The sequence below is a fragment of the Bos grunniens genome, chromosome 4, assembly GCF_055505025.1.
Source record: "Bos grunniens cultivar Pamir isolate PY7600 chromosome 4, Bosgru_T2T1.0, whole genome shotgun sequence".
In the NCBI taxonomy this organism is placed as follows: Eukaryota; Metazoa; Chordata; class Mammalia; order Artiodactyla; family Bovidae; genus Bos; species Bos grunniens.
Window position 1 is genome coordinate 1,587,328 of NC_141168.1, and position 18,531 is coordinate 1,605,858.

An 18,531-nucleotide genomic window follows, 5' to 3' on the forward strand; every position below is an offset into this window, starting at 1 on the left:
TCAGCTTAAGAAATCAGCAAATCAAAATACTTGTTACTTCTAACTTACGAGTGGAGAAACTTAAAACCTTGTTTAAATGCTGAATTCATGTTGTGACATGGAACTAATTTTGTGCAATACTATTGCTTAATAGAAAGGAAAGGGGCAAGTTTAAAAAGAAATAGATGGCGAACGTGGACAAGTTCCTCCACATCATCTCATTATCTGATGAACGAGATGTACCAGAGAGTAGGGGGCAAAGACAGAAGTCAACTGTCATTCCTTATCACAAATCATCTTCTTCCGTATCTTGTTCTTACTCAACATGCCTTAAAGTATTCCAGAAACAAACAAGGGAATTTATTTCCTCTATAACTCAAGATCCAAGACCATTCTCTCATCTGGCAATCATCACCCATTAGACACTTACAGGTATGACTAACTTCCTTTCATTAAAATAATACATGGCAAGTATTGGTATTTCATCAGTCCTGGTACTTGTGAACTCAATCTGTATGCTAGCTATATTGTTCTCTAAACTCCCCTAAGCTCTGGATTCCATTATTAACCACAGAAGGGGCACAGATAAACCAGGAAAAAAGGATCCAATTCAACCGATATTTTCTGAGCACTCTGAGTCCAGGACAACACTACAGTCACAGAAACACACGATGGAAAACTCCAGGTCTGCCCAAAGGCCCTCACAGGAGGGCCCAGTGCGCCAGCACACACACAGTGAAAGAGTGAGAGTCACTCGGCCGTGTCCGACTCCGCGACCCCACGGACTGTAGCCTGCCAGGCTCTGCTCTCCGAGGGATTCTCCAGACACGAACACTGGAGTGGGCCACCTTTTCCCCACCTCTCGGGGAAAAGGGTAGGATGAAAATTTCAAAAGACACAAAGTCACAGCTGCCGTAAGAAATCACCATTCCAAAGACGTGTGATCTTTGCACCTGAGTTTAAGAAACCTAAAATACCTGGACTATTCTGACACACAAATAGAGCCACTGCCTCATGGCCAAATGCGATGACTACTGCCTTTTATTTAGAATAGTCAAGAAGTCCTTACAAATAGGTTAACAATTTTCAGAGAAAACCAAACTATGCCTAAATAAGGTATAGCTTTTGAAGTAAGGTTTAGAATATAAATTAGACGGAACCTTCTCTACTTTGATATATACTGCAACACTTAGAAACTTAACCTTTTAGTCTTTTTTCCAGAAACTCCCCTCACTTTAAAAATGAAGTATTTTTAAAATTTACCTTTTTTCAGTTTAGAAATAAAGTAAAAATTTTACTCTAATAAAAGAATGGATAGGTGCAAGGTTGCCCTCTAAAGCACTCTCCAACATTTATTTCTTAAGTAGGATATTGAAACAAAAGGAGTCAACTATTTTTTGTATGTCTCCCTAAAAATAAAAGTTTGAAAAACACCTTATAATCTATAACAGAAGCACCAACTTTTTTTCTTGTTGACAAATCCAGTAAGCCTGATTTCTTCAGTCAGGCTTTAAAATTGTCTTTCTATGCACTATTCTTACCTTCACTAACTTCTCTCTTCTTCATTTCACTTTTTTTAAGCTTGAAATTCTCTTTAAATTTTATTCACGAAGAGAAACCACAGCACTTCTTAAACCTTGCCACTGATCCCATCTTAATTCACAAATAAGCCCGCAGTTAACCTGCTCTTGCCACTGGGTGGCGTCCTGGACGAATTTTAGGCAAACCAGGTTTATAACACAGAACACAGGCCTACATTCTAGATCATTTCCAAGGAAGTGAAAAAGCAAAAACAAAACACACTTTCTAAAAATTCTGTTAAGATATCAAAAGACTGACTACGTTCACTTACTTCTTACCAACAGACACCAAGAGTGACATTTAATCATCTTTAAGCATTAACCAAGGTAGCAGCAGCTGACCTTGAAAGAGCATACGACTGCACGCCAGTGGAAGGTAGGTGACCTCTACATCACTAAGCTGACACGCTGAGGATTACACTGCGATGCTGAAAAACCGAACTGAAAATAACTGTGTCTTCTTTAAAACTATGAAAGGTACAGACGCATTTCACCCCAAACCTGAGTCCAGGTGGAAAAGGTGAGGAGTACAATTCTCTTGTTTGGAGCTGTTCAAAAGAGAGTCAATACAAGGGAAAATGGTTCTCCCCTGAGATCAAACACCTAAAATTCAATGGGTTTACCTGAAGAGTAAGGCTATTGTTTGCCACTCGCTGCAGGTAGTCACACCACAACTCCCTATCCTCCACTTAGTATCCAGAGTATTACTCAAACCATAGTCTCCACCCAGCCCTCCAGGTAAGTCTCTCTCCTGCAGCCAAATCTATCACTTTCAGGTCAAGAAAAACGAATTTAAAACAATGATATTTTTAAGAGGGTGCTGAACACAAGTCAAATTTTTGGAAAAACCCCTAAATTCCCAACTTTCTCCAATTGTACAGCACTACACACCAAGCCTGCTTAAGCCAATCTGTAAAACCAACATCTCATCCCCTTTTGTTCTCCTCCCACTTCAAGTCATCCACACCCACAAACGACTAACCGAGCCAATTTACTCCCCAAGTTCATACTCTGCATAACCCCCCAAATTCCACAGCTCCTTAGACAGCACGCACAAAGGACATTGATAATGGCTCAGAGGGCAAAGAATCCGCCTGCAATGCAGGAGACTTGGGTTCGATCCCTGGGTTGGGAAGATCCCCTGGAAAAGGGAACGGCTACCCACTCCAGTATTCTGGCCTGGAGAATCCCATGACAGAAAAGGCAAGCGGACTCGAGTCCATAGCGTAGCAGAGCCGGACAGGAATGAGGGACTAACGCACACAAACACACCCACAGGAGCTGAGGCCTCTGACTGGAAACAAGAGAAGTGTGAATTAAACTTCCCAGAAACAATCAGGGGAGCGGTGGTCTAGAAACAGGTTGGGGAAAGAAATACAAAATGCCTTTCACAAATCAAGATAACACTGATTCGCTTAACTACTAGAAAAAAAGCGACTGAAACATGAGCAAGTTCAAATGATAAGAGTTTCTCTTTCCTTTTTTGGTCATTCGGCCTAACTTTTCCACTAAATCAATTAGTCGCCTTAGAAGATTCCAGCCATAAAGTCTTACCACGATTCCACAACTGCGATAAAACGTTGGGAACACAGAGGGCGCCGCCCCGCCCACGCGTGCCAGGCAGCCCCCGGGCGGTGCGGAGACCTGTCCACAAAGGCCGTGTCCTTCCCGTGGTCCGTGGGTTGGCAGTGAGATTGAAACGTCCTGACTGGCGACACACACTCTGAAAACATTTCGCGAGACAACCCAAGTTTGCAATTTTCACTTCTTGCGTCAACTCTTTCCTTACTTGGGCAAAACTTGACAGAAACTTCAGTTATATAAACTGCCATACACCCTGAACAGAAACCAAGCGAACCGTTTTGGTGAGCAGAAAGCCAAACACTTCGTTTCGACCGACCATCCACACGCTTCGGAGGAGCCGGCGGGGAGTTCCGGACACGCGGCCCCCCACTCCTCCCGCAAACCCGCCTCCCTCCTGGGCTCAGGGACGTCCCCGCGGGGCCTTCAAACACTCAGACCCTCAGCCTCCCACGCGACAGATCCCTCGCCCCCTTCCCCGAGCCCGCCGCCCGGTCCCGGCACCCGCCCGGCCCCAACCGCCGGCGCGGGGCCCCCAGGGCGCCGGGAGGAGGGGGCCGCCGGGTCAGGCGGCGGCCGAGGCGGGGGGAGGCGCGCTGAAGGAGGCGAGGGGACGGCCGGAGCCCGCCCCGACGCGCGACCCCCAGCCCGGCCCGCGGCCTGCCGCCGGCCCCGGCGCGCCCGGCCCGGCCCGGCCCGGCCCCGGCCCCACACCAAACCCGTCTCCAGCCCTCAGGCCCCTTCCCCGAGTCCTCGGCCCCCGGCCCCACAAGCCGCAGCCGAGGTCCGGGTCAGCTGGGCCGCCGGGCCCTCGCCCCGGCCGCTGGCGGCCCTCACCGACGACGCGGGAGCCAGCGGCGGAAGGCGCGCTGGGGCTACGGCCGGGGCTCCTCGGCTCCGGCGCGGTGGCGGAGGCGGCGACGGTCCTCGCGCTTTCCTTTCTCTCCTTTCTCCAACAACAAACAGGAAGTGCGTCAGGCGGCGGCGGCGCGGCGACGACACTTCCGCCCGGCCCTGAGGCCGCGCGTGCGCAAAGCCCCGACCGCCCCGACCCCCTCCTCCCCCGCCTTCCCGAAGATTCTGCGCGGCCCCGGACGCGGCAGACAGCGCGCATGCGCAGGCGAGGCCCGCCGCGTGCCGGTTCCTGGCGCGGCGTCCGTGTCCTTCAGGGCCTGAGGCGTGGGCGCTGTCGGTTTTGGTCTTCGCGCCCTGGATTCTGTGGAGTCATTTCTTGTGTTTCTTCAGCCCTCCCTGTCTTACTTACCTGGCTCTGGGCAGGTGACCAGTTAGCAAAAGAAAATGTGTTTACTCTGAGTCAATTCTCGATCCCTTCCTTTGGAAGGTTACAGAAGCCTCCCCGGGCGAGGCGGCGAGGCGGTGTTGGGTTTTCGCGTCTCCTGACGAAGAGGAGATGACCTCGGCGGGGCTGGAATTTCCCGCAGTACCGGCGCCGCACGCAACCCTATCTGTCTGCAGGCCCCCAGGCTTTCCCTCCGCGGAGACAGTGCTATCGGGCGACGAGCGACGTCTCATATTTAATGAGACCCCACCTGAGGCGAGCGGGAGCTAACCTGGACATGCAAGCAGCGAGAGACGTGGAGTCTAGTGGGCTAGCCACAAATAACTTGGTCTTCCTCCAAAAAATACGTATTAAAACATCTGTCCATGCAGTGAACTGTGTCGGAAGGAAACCAAACGGTACCAACAAAGTGCCTGCCGGCATTCCAGGGGGCCAAACACCCTGAACGTTAGCCAATACTCCATCTGTAAAGAGCGGTCTGTGAAACAACAGGGAAGATCTTCAGCGATGAAAGACATTGTACAATAAGTGTTAGCTCCGATGGCGGTGCTGCCGGACGGTACTTCAGTGGAAGAAGATTCCAAAAGGGAACCGCAAGCATTTGCATTTGCAGAGGCGTGGGGGGAAGGGCCTCGGGCTGGCAACCTGGTAGGAAGGGAAGCCCGGCCAGGACTAACTTGGAGTTTGCAGGTTGGAAGGAAGAGCAGGGAGACCGACTTTGGCTCCCCATCTGTAAAATGGGGATATGGACTTCCTGGGAAGGGTCACTGTCTGCGCTGGGCTCTGTGCCTATCACATAATGATACTCAGGAAATCATAGCTCTTCTTTGTCGAGAAACTTATGCCTCTTTGAGAAACTGATAAAAAGGCATGGACTTCTCCCCAGCCAAACGTGCAAGTGATAGGAGAAAATTTGTAGACCCGGCACACGCACACAGGCACCCTGCCCGAGCCCAGGAACCAAAGATGAAGGTCCTCAATGACAGCTTGGCAATTTTTACTATCCTGAAAAATTAATCTCTGATAGAAGAATAACATTTGTAAATAATTTGCCCTGAGGTAATAAATTCAAGAACAGAAAATGAAAGAAAAAAGAACGTACAAGGTTACTGATATCGACTCTGGAGATAATCTGTTCCTCATCAGGAATACTTTGCAAGCCATAAAAATAATAATGTAATTATGCTTACTAACATCGAATGTATCCAGCTTGCATTATTGAGACAGTGGGTATAGTGCTCTCCTTCTAGTAAAATTGTATTTGCGGGGAGGGAGAGGTCGATGGGACCGTACACATTTAATTTTCTGTCTTTGCTTTTCAGTTCTTGGTTATAATGAAACTCCCTATAATGAAATACAAAAGAGAAAAATAAATACAGGTTTTATTAACATGTATGTTCTCAGTTGTGTCCCTCTCTTTGCGACCCCATGGACTGTAGCCTGCCAGTCTCCTCTGTCCATGAGATTCCAGGCAAGAATAACTGCAGTGGGTTGCCATTTCCGCCTGCAGGGATCTTCCCAACCCTGCGATGGAACTGGAGTCTCCAGCATTGCTGGCAGATTCTGTACCACTGCCACCTGGGAAGCCCCTCAGAGGGAGGAAGATGCAGATACAAACGGAGATTTCTCTTATAAATGCAAATTTCCCCCACAAAAGGGTAAAGTTTGATTCTGTTCTCAGTTTCTCCTGCTCCTGCAGTTTCTCAAAAATAAAGGAAGTTGCCAAATAATCTTTATGCCCAAGAGTCATACCTAGGATGGCATATTCTACAGTTGAACACGCTCATGGAGAACTGGAAGAATGTTCAGCAAAGAGTATTTCACACAATTCTCACTTTTTTCTTTTCTTTTTTAAAAAATATTTATTTGGCTGTGCCAGGCCCTAGTTGTCACAGCCAGATCTTTAGTTGCAGCACGTGGGGTCTCGTTCCTCGACCAGGGATCGAACCCGGGCCCTGTGCACCGGGAGCTTGGAGTCTTAGCCACCGAACCACCAGGGAAGTCCCCTCACTTTCTTTTTCATGATTTGAAGTATTGTTTGAACTTTTGTGTGTAAAATATTTTTATTTTACTATTACTTTTCAAAACTAATAAAATCATGTTTATGAAGTTGAAATCACGAGTCTTCCATAACTCCATAGTACAGTGGTGTGAAGTGAGAGACTGAATATGGCTGTGGATAAACATGAGTATGTTTTCATTTATCCATCTGGTGAGCATACATTGAGCATCTACTGTACACCAGGGCTCAAAGAAGGCAGGACTCTTCCCCTCGAGGACCTCTGCATCCGTTGAGGAAGACAGGTCCATAAGCCAGAGCTTCCGGTGCTGTCGGCCAGAGCTTCGGGGATCTAAGCTTACAGGCTCCAGGACCCAGAAGGGAGACATTCAAACCAGGATGGGGGTGGGGGGCGCAGGGCACAGATGGAGAAAAACTCCTCAGAAGAAGCCAATCTTTTTTTGTTTGCTTTGTATTTTTAATTTTTACAATGCTGTGTTGGTTTCTGCCATACAAAAATGCAAAGCTGCACTCACCCTCTGCGATGGCCCACACTCTATGGAGAGTGCTTCTCTCTGAATCTGAATAAATCTACTTCTTACCTATCCAAACAAAAAAAAAGCAAAAGGAAAGTGGAAAGTCTTCATCGTTCAGTCGTGTCCGACTCTTTGTGACTCCAAGGACTGTAACCCCCCAGGCTCCTCTGTCCATGGAGTTCTCCAGGCAAGAATACTGGAGTGGGTAGCTGTGCCCTCCTCCAGCGGATCTTCCCCACCTGGGGATGGAACCCAGGTCTCCTGCATCGCAGGCAGATTCTAATCAGCCATAATTACACACATAGCCCCTCCCTCTTGAGCCCCCCTGCCTTCCCCCCACCCCACCCCTCTGGGTCATCACAGAGCACCAGAGTGGGCTCCCTGGGTTACACGGCAACTTCTCTCGACGATCCACTTTACACAGGCTAGTGTATATATGCTGATGCTACCTGCTCCGTTTGCCCTGCTCTCCCCCTCCCCCACTGCATCCACAGGTCAGCTCTCTACATCTGCGTCTCCATTCAGAAGCGGCCATCTTGAGTGAGTTCTGGAAGACCAGGAAGAGTTAATGTTTGAAGCCCTGTGTGGGTGGAGAGAACTCCAAACAGAGGAAATCCATCCAAGGGTCACCAAGAAGCTGATTGAATGACTGATTAGTACTCTGTAAAACTAAAGCTGTCCCACACCGTAGGCATGGCGACAGGCCTCTCATTTCAGAAGGAAACCTCCTTTTTGGCTCTGCAAGGTACGGGTGTCAAGGAAGTCTAGCGGAGAGAGGCCGACTGGAGGGCTGTGTGACGTGGTGACACTGTGGAGAAGAGCATCTTTGCAAAAGTTGTGCCTGTTTTAACTGCAGAAGGTGGACAGGAAGGGAGGGCTCGGGGTGGGGGGTAGAGGCCTGCCTGGGAGGATGGCTGGAAGGGCCACTTGGAGGAAGGACACAGCAGGGAGCCTGGGGACCTGTGATCACTGATGTCGGATCATGAGCTGTTTCCAAGCGTTTTCATTCCTTCTGTGACATCTCAGGGCTGCAGAAATGGGGATCAGCCTTTCCAGCCTGGTGTTATCTTTTTGTGTGTGAAAGGTCAACTTGAGGAATGAAGCGGGGGCCGGGCCTGTGTTTAAAAGACAGTGACCACGGGGCGGATCCCAGCCCGGAGACCCTAGAAGAGGAGCCCAGGGAGGGGACAGGTTCTGGATTTCTTGCAGTCATGTTATTATTATTATTTTTTAATAGATGTACTCTCTTTTTTTAACCTTTTTTTTTAATGATTGATTGAATGTAGCCAGCCTGGGTCTCTGTTGCTGCTTGGGGGCTTTCTCTAGTTCCTGTGAGCGGGGGCTCCTCTCCAGTTGTGATGCGAGGGCCTCACACTGTGGTGGCTTCTCGTCGCGGGGCACCGGCTCTAGGCCTGCAGGCTCAGTAGTCGAGGCCCTTGGGCTTTGTTGTGGGATCTTCCCGGACCAGCCACCGAACCCGAGTCCCCTGCACTGGCAGGTGGATTCTTATCCATTGGACCCCCAGGGAAGTCCTTGCAGTCACTTTAGAAGGAGACTCAAATTATTTCACTGGACAATGAAAGGAAACGGTGACCGTGAAACCTTGGAAACATTTTTGGGTTATAGAAGAAAAAGAAAAATCTCGAGCACCTGTGCCTGACGAGGTGTGGGGGTGAAGGAAAGGAAGACTCGATTCCACACTGTGAAGTTCTGACCAGGAGGAAGAGCTGGTGTGGGTGAAGACAGTGCAGATGTTGGCTGTGGGGAAAAGGGACCATGGGGGTCTGCTGGAAACACCCAGCAGGTGGTGTCACCAGGACCCAGCCCTCCCAAGGCCTGTCAGAGCTGCTCACCAAGGCTTCAGAGCCTCATTGCCATGGGAAGAGAAGGAGCAGCTGAGCGAAAAGCTGGCGGTAGGGGTGAGCCCAGGAAATAGTTAACATCGTCAAGTAAGAAAAGACGGAGGGGAGCTGAGAACCGTTCATGGTTCGCAGGTCGGTGGCCTTTTCTGGAGTGATTCCAGGAGACTGGATTATAGCCTGGTGCTTGTTGGGAAACCCTGGCAGGACTTAGACGGGTTTGTCCCCAAAAGAGAAGGAAGGAAAGAAGATACGGAGAAAGAGAAGGTCACGGGAAGGCCTGGTGTTTACCTGGCTTTGCTGTGTTTGTTTCTGCAAAGACAGACATTCCTGCGTGTTTCTAACTAAAGAGGCCGTGGACAGAAAAGGAACAGAAGATGCTGGAGAGAAAGCGAAGCTTAAAGTCATTCTCAAGGAGTCTGGATGCTTGGAACCCAGCGTAAAATCGAGAAACTCACATTCCTTTAAAACAGATGGGAAGTCGAGGGTGTAGTGACAGAGGGGTCAGAGGTGGGACCCCCCCATCTGACACAGGACCCCCCAGGGGAGGAGGCAAGGAGGACACAGATGGATTGCAGAGAGCTGTAAGGAGCTTTGGGATTCCAGAACATGTTCAGCATGCGAAAAGGGCAAGCACTAGAGAAGGTCCTTCATCTCGACAGACAATGACCAGGGAGGAGCTTGTATCTGAAAACGGTCATGCTTCCGGACCTCTGGACAGTGTGGTCTTGGCTGAGCGGGAAGGGGACAGAGTGCCAGCACCGGGGCCGAGAAGGAGAAAGGCTGCTTTTCCGTTGGGACCACCAGCACTTGAGGCACGAGCTTAGCTTTGTGCCCGGCTGTGACGTTGACTCTGCCAGGAGCCTCAGTTCCCTGTCAGTGAGATAGGAATGACTGCTGTGCCATGTATGTGCGCTGGACTCTGAAGATTAGAGTCGCAGATAAAGGGTATGGTGAAACCTCCAGGTGTTGAGTGAGACATGGGCAGTTTCACATATATATATTTAGAGTATATGTTTCTCTACTCAGAACACTGCCTTAAATGGCCGACAGGAACATGTCAATCAAAAGTCTCCACACAGGTCAGAACGCTCAAAAAGTCTACAAACAAGGGCTGGAGAGGGTATGGGGAAATTTACACTCCTACACTGTCAGTGGGAGTGTAAATTGGTGCAGCCACTATGGAGAACAGTATGGAGGGTCCTTAAAAAACTAAAAATAGGGACTTGGCTGGTGGTCCAGTGGTTAAAACTCCATGCTTCCACTGCAGGGAGTTCAATCCCTGGTAAGGGAACTAAGGTCCCATATGCCCCCCAGCCCACACACACACCAGAAGCACCGTATGACCCAGCAATCCAGTTCCTAGGAATGTCCGACTCTTTGTGACCTGGTGGACTGCAGCCCGCCAGGCTCCTCTGTCCACGGGATTCTCCAGGCAGGAACACGGGAGTGGGTCGCCGTGCCCTCCTCCAGGGGATCTTCCCGACGCGGGATCACACCCGCGTCTCTTGCGTCTCTGCGTTGGCAGGCGGGCTCTTTACCTCGAGGGCCACTGTCACTAGTCCCCTGTTGTTCCCAAGGAAAGACGTGTTCAATATCTTGTGATAAACTATAATGGAAATACCTGTTAAAGGAATACAGTTAATACCTGTATGTATGTGTGCAACCAAACCGCTTGCTGTGCGCCTGAAACACTGTAAGCTAACTGTGCTTCAGTTTTTTAAAAAGATAAAGGAAAACAGTGGCTTTTCCTTGATGCCCAACTGGCTGGCCAGTATCATGGCAGTGACAAATGACGCATCGGTGTGATTTAAGTGATGAAAAAGCTAGAGAGTAGTCTGCTCTCTGCAACTAGAGGAAGCTTGCACAGCAATGGAGACTTAGTTCAGCCAAAAATAAATTAATTTTCAAAAGGATATCATAGGCCCAAATGTCGATCTAAAACTATAAAACTTCTAGAAGAAAACACAGGTGAAAATATTTGTACAGGCACAAAAAGCATTTACTATAAAAGAAAAAAATGAAAACCTGGACTCATTAAAAGCAAAAACTTTTGTTCATCAAAAAGCACAGCATTGTATGAAAGGAGAGAAGGCTAGCACTCTCCTTGACAAGGATGGAAGGGACTCTCGGGCCTGACAGCATGCATATGGCTGAGGCATTGCCACTTACCTCGTGGCATCGAACCACTGTTTTTAGAAGACACACAGACGGCTAACAAACACATGAAAAGATGCCCAACATCACTCATTATTAGAGAAATGCAATCAAAACTACGATGAGATATCACCTCACACTGGTCAGGATGGCCATCATCAAAAAGTCTATAAGCAATAAATGCTGGAGGGTGTGGAGAGCAGGGAACACGCTCGCACTGTTGGTGGGAATGTAAATTGATAGAGCCACTATGGAATACGGTATGGAGATTCCTTAAAAAACTAGGAATAAAACCACCGTATGACCCAGCAATCCCACTCCTAGGCACATACCCTGCTGCTGCTGCTAAGTCACTTCAATCGTGTCTGACTCTGTGTGACCCCATAGACAGCAGCCCACCAGGCTCCCCCGTCCATGGGATTCTCCAGGCAAGAACACTGGAGTGGGTTGCCATTTCCCTCTCCAATGAGTGAAAGTGAAAAGTGAAAGGGAAGTCACTCAGTCATGTCTGACTCTTCTCGACCCCATGGACTGCAGCCTACCAGGCTCCTCTGTCCATGGGATTTTCCAGGCAAGAGTACTGAGGAAACCAAAATTGAAAGAGACACATGTATCCCACTGTTCATTGCAGCACTATTTACAACAGCTAGGACATGGAAGCACCTAGATGTCCATTGACAGATGAATAGATAAAGAAGTGGTGGTACATGTGCACAATGGAGTATTCAGTTCAGTTCAGTCGCTCAGTCGTGTCCGACTCTTCGCGACCCCATGAATCGCAGCACGCCATGCCTCCCTGCCCATCATCAATTCCCGGAGTTCACTCAAACTCACATTCATCGAGTCAGTGATGCCATCCAGCCATCTCATCCTCTGTCATCCCCTTCTCCTCCTGCCCCCAATCCCTCCCAGCATCAGAGTCTTTTCCAATGCATCAACTCTTCGCATGAGGTGGCCAAAGTACTGGAGTTTCAGCTTCAGCATCATTCCTTCCAAAGAAATCCCAGGGCTGATCTCCTTCAGAATGGACTGGTTGGATCTCCTTGCAGTCCAAGGGACTCTCAAGAGTCTTCTCCAACACTACAGTTCAAAAGCATCAATTCTTTGGCACTCAGCTTTCTTCACAGTCCAACTCTCACATCCATACGTGACCACTGGAAAAACCATAGCCTTGACTAGACGGACCTTTGTTGGCAAAGTAAAGTCTCTGCTTTTCAATATGCTGTCTAGGTTGGTCATAACTTTCCTTCCAAGGAGTAAGCGTCTTTTAATTTCATGGCTGTGATCACCATCTGCAGTGATTTTGGAGCCCAGAAAAAAAAAGTCAGCCACTGTTTCCACTGTTTCCCCATCTATTTCCCATGAAGTGATGGGACCAGATGCCATGATCTTCATTTTCTGAATGTTGAGCTTTAAGCCAACTTTTTCACTCTCCTCTTTCACTTTCATCAAGAGACTTTTTAGTTCCTCTTACTCAGCCATAAAAAGGAACACATTTGAGTCAGCTCTAATGAGGTGGATGAACCTAGAACCTATTATTCAGAGTGAAGTCAGAAAGAGAAAGATAAATATCATATTCTAATGCACATATACAGAATCTAGAAAATGGTACTGAAGACTTTATTTGCAGGGCAGCAATGGAGAAACAGACATAGAGAACAGACTTACAGACCTGGGGAGAGGGGAGGAGAGGGTGCGATGTATGGAGAGAGTAACGTGGAAACTCACACTACCATATGTAACATAGATAGCCAACGGGAATTTGCCGTATGGCTCAGGAAACTCAAACAGGGGCTCGGAATCAACCTAGAGGGGTGGGATGGGGTGGGAGATGGGAGGGAGGTTCAAAAGGGAGGGGATATATGAATACCTATGGCTGATTTATGTTGAGGTTTAACACAAAACAGCAAAATTCTGTAAAGCAATTATCCTTCAATAAAAAATAAATTAATTTAAAAAAAAAAAAAGCACAATTAGGAAAGTGAAAACATAAGCCAGAGTCAGAGGAGTCCAACTCGGACAAAAATCTCCCGTTCACTGTTTATGACCTCACCACACCCACTGGGATAGCCGAGCAGCTGCTGGGGAAAGTGGTATTCTAGTTCCTCAAAAAATTAAAAATAAAAGCATGTTCCTGGCAGTCCTATAGTTAAGACTCCCGGCTTCCACTGCAGGAGACACACGTTCAATCCCTGGTTGGGGAACCAAGATGCCACATACCCGCACGGTGGGGCCAATAAAATAAAATAATTTAAATTAAAAATAGGACTAGCATGTGACCCAGCAGTTCTAACTCCTGAGTAGACACACGAAAGAATGGAAGCAGGGTCTCAAGGAGGCATTTGCACAGCATGTTCATCAGCATTATTCGCACTAGCCCAGAGGTAGAGCAGCCCGGTGTGCCTTCATGGATGACGGATAAACGAAACATGGTCCACCCACGCAACGGCACGCGGCTCAGCCTTAAACAGGAAGGACAGCCTGCCCCCTGCCCCAACAGGGATGGACCTTGAGCAGATGAGCCAGTCCCCAAAGAATAAACACCGTTAAGACTCCATCTACTGAGGTCCCTATGTGTGTGTGCTCAGTCGCTTCAGTCGTGTCCGACTCTGTGTGACCCCATGGACTGTCGCCCCCCAGGCTCCTCTGTCCACGGGATTCTCCAGGCAAGAACACTGAAGCGGGGTGCCATGCCCTCCTCCAGGGGGTCTTCCCAACCCAAGGATCGAACCCACGTCTCTCGAGTCTCCTGCACTGCAGGTGGATTTTTTTTTTTTTACCACTGAACCACCACTAGGGAAGCCCATGAGGTCCCTAAGGTCGTCAAATTCACAGAAAGTAGATGGGGGGGAGCCAAGAGCTGGTTGGGGGGGGCGGTCAGCGTTTACTGAGGACAGAGTGTCAGTTTTACAAGGTGAGTGATGGAGATGATGGTGGTTAAGTGTGTCCCACCAGCCTTAGAGATGGTCCACACGGTGAAGTTCATGCTGAGTGTGTTTTATCACAGTGAAAAGATGGGAGGGAAGCCCAAGGTGGAGCTCTCAGGTGGTCATATGCGAGCACAGGCTTTGTCCAAAGCTCAGCCCCACCCCCTGTCCCTCTCACTAGACTTCAACACTTGCTCCGGAACAGTCACCGCCAGCCACTCGCCAATCCCTGCCAGCCCCTGGGCAGCATGGACTAGACTTGGGCAGCCGGTGGTGAGCCTGAAACAAAGCCATTAGAGCTTTCCCCAGGGGACTGGGCTCCTGCAGGGTAACCAGACCGTGATCCTGGAGGCACTCAGACTGCAAACCAATACTATCAGGCTGTCTGGGAGGAGTGCACGTGATGAGGTTTCTCTGGAGGAGGATCAGGCACCTGGGAGAGTCAGAACTCTGGGCGACAGGACCGAGGCGGGGGTCCCACGGCCCACTGTGTGCAGCCTGTCGGGTCCCTTTTCCTCTCAGTCACGTGGCCTCTTCTTTATGTAACCAGCGCATACAGAACGTTTATTATTTCCCATGTGAGCCAAGAAATGCAGAGCGGATGACCCTCAGGCCAGCCAGGTGCCAGGACGTGCCCAGAGTTCATTCCCCCCACGGCTTCTGGAAAGCGGCCTCTGGCTTTGGTTCATGGAGAATCTCAGGGTTCGGACTGAGTGCCTGGCTAAGCTTGAGGACTACCTCTGCGGGGAGCGAGCTCCGCCCCTGGCAAAGGTCATGAGGAAGGAGGCTTGGCATACGCAAAGGCGGGATCAAGCCTCAGGAGTCTCCCTGGAAATTCTCGAGCATCTACCCCCAAAACCAGAGTCTGCCTACTTTCTGCTTTGTGCTTTCACCTACACCTCTGACTTTACGGGGGGCTGTCCCCCACTACCTCTCTCTGAAAAAAGAGTTAGCTTACAGCTCCAGTTAATAATTCCTGGGTGTGACAGTGTTTAACCTACAAACTCCTTTGGAAGTCCTCTAGCCTGCCTGAATAGGTTTTTCCGGCCACATGTGATTGTTCAGAGCCTCCCAACTGTGAGAGGGAGGAGATGTTCTAAACTGTCTAAACACAGATTCTTTTGAGTAGTTAAAAGATTGGTTAGAAATTGTATTGGTGAAGGGATTTTCACTTGTTGGGCCAATGTTTGCTGCTAAGTCTCCATATCCCTTACCTGCTGTGTCCCTGGCAGTGTATTGATATTAATTGGTGTAAGTAGTAGCTTTAATGTTTGTAACCTGGGACCCTTGAGTTAATTCTTTTTCTTGTTATAGCCCACCACACCTTTGCTCTGTAGGAATGCAACTTTATCTAATGCTTTTGGAGGGTGGCTCCTGACCAATCACCTTTAGAGAAAAATAAGTTTTCTGAAGAAAAGGTCTTAAAATGTTAACAGGCCTCCGGGCCAGAAGATGATGCAAATCACCTAAGCTTTTGCATACGATAAGTTTGCAGGAAGAAAGCCTGGCTTGCTGCTTGACTCTACCCCTTCCCCCATTATCCTCTATGCATAACTTAAGGTATAAAAACTAGTTTGGAAAATAAAGTGCGGGCCTTGTTCACCGAAACTTGGCCTCACCATGTCGTTCTTTCTCTTACCTTCTGGCTGAATTATTCAGCCTCTTTTCTCCACTGAATTTCCTCACTGAGCTATCCTTATTCTATTACTCTTTATATCCTTGATTAACGTTTAATTAAGCAGTTGTTTCCTTATCCTCGCCGACGCCGTCCCCGCTTCGAATACCCTGGATCAGCCGGGGCTGGACCCCGGCATACCTCCATCACCACGGAAGTGTTCCAAGTTCTGGCCGCTGGGTTGGGTTGCATCACCACTTTTGAAGACTCTCCTGGAGGAAATCTGAAGCAACAAACCAGATGCGCTTGGGCAGCTGGCTTCACACCAGTGCTCGCAGCAGGCAAAGCCCCTGCTCGCCCTTCCCCTTTCCTCTCCACGGCTGCTCTGCCCAGAACCAGGACCCTCAGATCTCCAGAGGAGGAAACTGAGGCTCAGAGACGAGGCAGAGGGGTGCCCGAGGCAGCCTCGGGGGCCTGGGAACAGGAAAGAACTCCTGGCAGCGAGGCCTCCTCCAGCGGACCACCACTTGCTCTGCAAAGGAGTGAGAGCAGCTTGGCGCCCTCCCGTAGAGCTCAGACCCACTGCCTGGACACAGAGCGCCCAGCTGAGAAGAGGAGGAAGCGGGAACCTGCCGGTCCCGCAGATCCGCCGCCCATCAGGGCACTTCCTACACTCTGAGAAGGACAAGCGGAGAGAAGGAGCGCGGGTTCTGTAACTGAAGCCACATGGGTCCTCGCTTACTCTTTGAAAGCTTCTCCAACGGACGGCCTCTCCTCTCCAGCAGCATCCCCGCAGGATGACCGTGTCCCGGTTCCCAGTAAGCTGGTGTATTCCCCTCACCACCCGCCTCCCCGCTACTTTTTTACTTTATCTCTTAACATATTTGACTTTTTTAAAAAGTCATTTACTTTTAATTGAAGGATAATTGCTTTGCAGAATTGTGTTGGTTTCTGCCAAACATCCACATGAATCAGCCGTAGGTAGACCCATGTCCCCCCTCCTGAGCCTCCCTCACACACCCTCCTGTTCTGAAGCCCAGAGGAACCTGGAAAGGGCTGTCTGGGGTTGAAATGGAACCTATGGTCACAGGACAGGGCTTCCCCGGCACGTAGCACCAGCAAATGGACCACCCCCCCAGATGGAGCCAGGGCTCCCAGGTCTGCCACAGTTCAGGCAGACAAGCCAGGGCAGCCCCCTGACCCCCCAGCCCTAACGGACTGTCCCTTCAACACAGACCCTGCCCCCCTACTCTGAGTTCTTAATTTCTCAGAACTCCGGGAAAATTGAAAAACCAGTCGAATGAACAGATATCTTCACCTCGATTCGCCAACTGCTGCCGCCTCCTCACAGCTCAGTCTCTCTTCCTTTTCCACTTTTTGCTGAGCCATCTGAACGCAGGTTACAGGCCTCCTGACATTTTGCCTCGAGCTGTCTTAGCACGTATGATCTCATAAGTAAAGCTTCCTATGTAGCCTCATGTAACTGTCATCACTCGTAAGAAAAGAGACATTCATGCAAGAACATGATCTAATGTGTAACCGAAGGGGGCCAGAGTCACCCTGGGCTTCCAGGCAGCGCTAGTGATAAAGATCCCACCTGTCAATGCTGCGGGTGAAGAGTAAGAAGAATCAGAGTCAGAGGTTCAGTCCCTGGGTCGGGAAGATCCCCGGGAGGAGGGCATGGCAGCCCACTCCAGTATTCTTGCCAGGAGACTCCCCAGGACAGAGGAGCCTGGAGGGCTACAGTCCACGGGGTTGCACGAGTCCAAGAGTCAGACACGACGGAGCACCCATGTATCTAGAGTCAGTTCAGCTTTTGTGGGACCCCCGCAGGGATGGAAGTTGCTTTTTTACTGTTAATCTGTCTTATGTCAGTTTAACTGTTAGATTGGCCAAAGAATCTAGAAGAGCAAGGAAAGATTTTTCTCCCCAGTAGAATCCCCAGCTGTGTCCACAGCGTCTCCACTTTGTTCTGACGTCCAGGAGGAGGAAGATACTCCCAGCCTGTCCTAGGAGGCTTGGTGTGGAGTGGAGCAGACGTGGGGGAGGAGGGGCATCCCAGGGCCGGTGCCCACACGGGGGTCACCTAGGGTCTGCTCCCCAGCTTGGAAAGAAGGCCTGCTCCCTCTTGTTCCCGAGTCCCCTAGCTGCGAGGGGACCGCTCTCTGCAGCTGCGCCCAGCACCTGTGTCTTCTGTACCCCGTGCCCTGGAAATCAGGCCCTTTGGAAGTAGACCCTGCCAGGCCTCTCCTCGCTGGGGACGTGCATCAGAATCGCTGTGGCCTGAACCCTCCCAGTGCTGGCTACCCCTCCAGCCAGCACCCAGAGCCCCGTGCCCAACCCCCAGTGCCTTCCAGGGTCTGAAGCACGGAGTAGGTCTCCGCAAACTTTCATGGACTAGATGGGTAAATGCGTGCTGACACCTTCCTGCAACCAGAGGCTGGAGATGGTGGTCCAGGAGAACCCTGGCCCAGACGGCTCGTTCCAGCCGGAAGGATGCTGATGGCCAGCCCAGGGCCCAAAGAGCAACCTAGGGGGCCAGGGGCAATTCTGTGGCCAGAGGGCGGCCTCCCAACCGGAGTCGGGGAGCTCCCTCGGTGCAGGCCCCAGGCTCACAGTCCTGCCAGCGGTGGGGGCGTCAGGCTCAGGGGGCTGAGCCCCTCTGAGGAACGCAGGCGCTGGGGGGCGGGCTGCCTTCCCGTGACCCTGCCCCCCAGCAGCCCCCTGTGCTGTGCAGGCAGAAGAGGGCCACACAGACGTGCCCCAGTGCCCAGTCCCTGGCCAGCTCCTGTCCTGTGTCTGGTTCACCCTCTGATGGACTCAGGGGACACTGGCTCAGCAGCCGGCTAGGCCAGCGGTCACCCTCCAGGAAGGAGAGGCCTCCCTGTGCTCCGGGGCGGGGAGGAGAGGATGCAGGCAGACCACCAGCCGCTGAGAGGTGCTTAGAGATGAAGCTTCTCGGGCTGGCATCGCAGGAGCCCCCAGGGCTCTGAGAGCT

At 50.4% G+C, this 18,531-nt stretch overlaps 1 protein-coding gene and 1 non-coding gene across 9 annotated transcripts in view; one reads left to right on the forward strand and one right to left on the reverse strand.

The window, feature by feature from the left end:
• DNAJB6 (DnaJ heat shock protein family (Hsp40) member B6) overlaps positions 1–4,104 on the reverse strand; it is a 52,359-nt gene extending 48,255 nt beyond the window's left edge. For 5 of the 8 annotated variants that reach the window (XR_015161828.1, XM_086394681.1, XM_086394677.1 and 2 more), the window contains exon 1: positions 3,978–4,104. The gene's annotated coding sequence lies outside the window, so the exon portion shown is untranslated. Of the gene's footprint in view, positions 1–3,113; positions 3,283–3,977 lie in introns of all 8 variants that reach the window. The other 3 variants (XR_015161829.1, XM_086394679.1, XM_086394682.1) reach the window with 1 other exon arrangement.
• A 6,802-nt stretch (positions 4,105–10,906) lies between these two features.
• Positions 10,907–11,032, forward strand: LOC147373366 (U6atac minor spliceosomal RNA). Its single transcript, XR_015163324.1, has one exon. It is a non-coding gene; the product is annotated as a U6atac minor spliceosomal RNA (small nuclear RNA).
• The last annotated feature ends 7,499 nt before the right edge of the window (positions 11,033–18,531 follow it).